This window comes from Schistocerca gregaria, chromosome 8, assembly GCF_023897955.1.
Source record: "Schistocerca gregaria isolate iqSchGreg1 chromosome 8, iqSchGreg1.2, whole genome shotgun sequence".
NCBI classification, from domain to species: Eukaryota; Metazoa; Arthropoda; class Insecta; order Orthoptera; family Acrididae; genus Schistocerca; species Schistocerca gregaria.
The window spans coordinates 251,155,666-251,159,269 of record NC_064927.1 but is presented as its reverse complement, the minus strand read 5'-3'; the positions used below and the strand labels follow the sequence as shown (position 1 = coordinate 251,159,269).

Genomic DNA, 3,604 nt, shown 5'->3' with positions numbered 1-3,604 from the left:
TTTATACGCACTGTGTTCGCAAGAGGCAATGATAGTATCAACACATTACTAAAAGAAAATAGCATATTCATACAATGTGAAATGAAAAATGTTCATAAATACAAGTTATTCCAATTGTATTGCAGAAAGAACTATAGGAAATATATTCGCACTTGCGAATACAAAACATCATCAGCTGTATATTGGAAAGACGACAGAGAAAATTAGTGCCGGACTGCGATTCGAACCTGGATTTCCTGTTTTACGTGAGAGGTCGCCTTAACCGCCTTTTTTTTGTAATTGTCATCCTTGCGCAAGGGGCCATGCTAACCTTCTCTATATAGTTCCTATTTTAGTTTATGTACCACCAAATCGAGTACGCCACTTCGGTTATCTGTGCTTGAATCACGCCCTGACCCAATCTTCCATCTGTCGGCGTCCTTGAATCACAAGCGTCTCTCGTACGCTTTGTAGATTTCCGGCCAGGGAGGACACATTTATGAGAGTCCAGGGCCTGGTATTGACTAGTAAATAGGAAATAGCAGTGCCTGTATTATTAAGAAGCGCGATGTTAGGAAGTATGGCACATGCCCGAAGGAACGTTAAATCGTACTTCTTAATAACACTGGTACTGCTATTTTGTGGAAAGAACTATGCAGGGATGTTGACTTGAACGGAAGCCCCAAATTACCACCTTTATGTATGGAATAATTATGATGATGATGATAATGATAATCACGACATGTTAATGTTTAATATGAAACATAGTCCTGCTTTCATCGTTTGCACTTAAGAATTTGTTCGCAATTTTGGTAATGTCAGTATGCTTAGTCATTTCTTAATGAACATGCAAAATTACCAAATCATTCAGATTGTTGACCGCAGAAACGATTTCAGTAGCCTAAGTGCTGAAAATGATCACTCAGAAGTACAAGAAGCAACAAAAATAGTTAACATCCTTCCCACTGAGTGTTCTAACAGTAGTCGACACCAGAAGATCCTGGGGAAGGTCCCAGCAGAGGGGTATAAACGTAGATCATTTTAGAAGAAACATGACGCGGCCTAATAAACCACAAGATTTTAACATCAGTGACAACGGCCACAAAAGCCTGCAGAGAGTCGCTGGTGCCTCGTAGGGCCATTTCTTTAATCTTAGAAGTGGTTCACCACGGTAATTTAAGTTATTGTTTACTTGGTGTAAGGCTCTTAAACAAGAATTCTTTAGTATAACTTTATCTTTAGCTGAGCTAAGGTATCAAATACCGCTGCGCCGTATGTTTAGGTTGTGGTGATTGGGCAGTAACGAGTTAAAGCTCAAAGCTGCATGATACACCGGTGCCGTGGGCATTAGGAATTGTGTTGTACGTGCATGGTTTGTAGTGGATGTTGTCCAGAGTGTGTGTACGGTTCAAATGGCTCTGAGCACTATGGGACTTAAAATCTGAGGTCATCAGTCCTCTAGAACTTAGAACTACTTAAAACTATCTAACCTAAGGACATCACTCACATCCATGCCCGAGGCAGGATTCCAACCTGAGACCGTAGCAGTCGATCGGTTCCGGACTGAAGCGCCTATTTGGTCGGCTGTGTGTGTGTGTGTGTGTGTGTGTGTGTGTGTGTGTCCGTTATATTTAATTTGCGTGTGTTGTGATTCTTGTGCACGGGGCCAAAGTCATTAAACTCAAATTTTAGTTTTGATCATTTTTATTAATTAATGTTTTATTTAGTAAAACTTTTATTAAAGACTTTAAAGACAGTGACGTCAGCTGGTCTGTCAGCATAGATACTTTAATTTTTCTTCATCTAAGTTATTGAGAGCATAAAGGAAATGAAACTGCTTTTGTCATTTGAACTCAATTTTAAATATCCGCGGTACTTTCATAGGCTCTCTGTATCGCTGTTGGATTAACTACTATTCTTTGTGGTTAAAGGCACTGGGAACATTGTAAGTGTGTCGTTGCCTTATACCTGTTTCAGCTGCAAACTGAGATCAGAGGTTATGACGGGAGAAACCGTGGTGCTCAACATGTCCCTCTGAGCTGATTGTCCTGCAGCCTCGAGGCCGGCAGCCCTATAGCCAGCCAGTCTAGCTTCATCTAAGGGATGTTTTTCTTAATAAATGGTATTCATATCTTGTCAGTAAATTACGGTAGACCACTATTAACCCAAATAACCTGTGCAGCACATCTGTAGTGTCAGAATGCGTTGCTGTGTTATCCAGTCACATTAATATGATCACCGCCTATGTTCGACGCAGAGGGTAGGTGGCAGCTCTAGCAGGGCATCGTATATACAGCGAGCCATGGCGTCGTGGAAAACAGTGCAGTCGTTGTTGTAATGCCTAATGGAGCGATTTATCTGACGTTCAGAAGGGCACGATCATTGGCTTTCTGGCCAACGGTGGAAGCGTTTCCAAAACAGCTGTAAACTGTTAGCGTGTTGCCGTAGTTCAAGTATACCTGGCATGCCAAAATGGCGCTATCCAAAACCGGTGCCTGGGCAAATATGTTGGACCACTCTTCCTAGATGACAGGGGAGAACCACAACTGCAAAGATGTCAAATATCATCGCTATTCTGTACCATCCAACAGAGGAAAATTACGAACTATAAAAACTCCACCAACATCATCCGATAGAGAACTAATACTCAGTATGTGTTGGGAAGACTCTGTGATCGTGTGAAAATTTGAGGAGATTCAATATGGACGTGTGCTTGCGCTGTACCATTATTCCATCCCATGTAAATCGTCCAGTTGACTGCTTCTGCACATTTCGGCCTTTATTTAGTTGAGAGAACATCGATTGTGTTGTGTGCTTCTAGCAGGTGAATTACGGATGGAAGAGACGTTTCCTGGTTCTCTAGACATGAGAAACACCCTAGATGACTTTGTAAATTACACAGTTGATTTGGAATCTTTTATAACCGACATCGGTATTCACGAGTGGAAACATCAGTTTCTTCTATTTTTTCGAGGTTCCACGCAAATTTCTTCGCAGACGCGTTATGTTTCTAGTTACTCAGTGATATACAGCAAACTGCATCTCGATAAAGTTTCGTGTTTCTAGAGACATAATTTCCAGTCTACATCTTCGGAATCAAACGGGTTAAACGATATCGCTATGCAAGCGATATTGCTATGTGCTTGATATCGAGAAGTAAATGGTATAATATTCTGGCAAACTAATTGAAAATAGATGTTTTCTTGTAATCCCAGAGTGTGGAGATGGGTGTAGAAACAAGCAAGCAAGCATGAGGGGGCCAGAAACAGTGACGCCGTTGTGCCGAGGGGAGCCGACCCAGCCTTTATACAACAGACTTCACAGTATATGTATGAGTTTCTGGTGGTCGCTACTGTGTGTCCTATCTAGACGGAGATATAGATTCAGCATATTGATGGCGGTAAGGGGAATGAAAGATTTTTTTACGTGAATATTATGTGCGCTTTAGATAGAGATTCGTTCCAGAACCATGTCGTCGCTAGAATGATTCCCCATTAGTCTTTGCTCCATTTGTACACTCTCCTCGCCGCGTCACTCGCTAGCAACGCCACTAGGCGGCGTTTAATCTGGTAGTGGGCAGTGGTCATAATGTTTTCGCTCTTCAGTGTATAGTTCTTGGCAAATT

General features: G+C 41.8%; 1 non-coding gene across 1 annotated transcript; it reads right to left on the bottom strand.

Moving 5' to 3' along the window:
- Positions 1-251: 251 nt before the first annotated feature.
- LOC126285654 (U6 spliceosomal RNA) lies at positions 252-359 on the bottom strand. Its single transcript, XR_007551667.1, has one exon. It is a non-coding gene; the product is annotated as a U6 spliceosomal RNA (small nuclear RNA).
- Between the last annotated feature and the right edge of the window lie 3,245 nt (positions 360-3,604).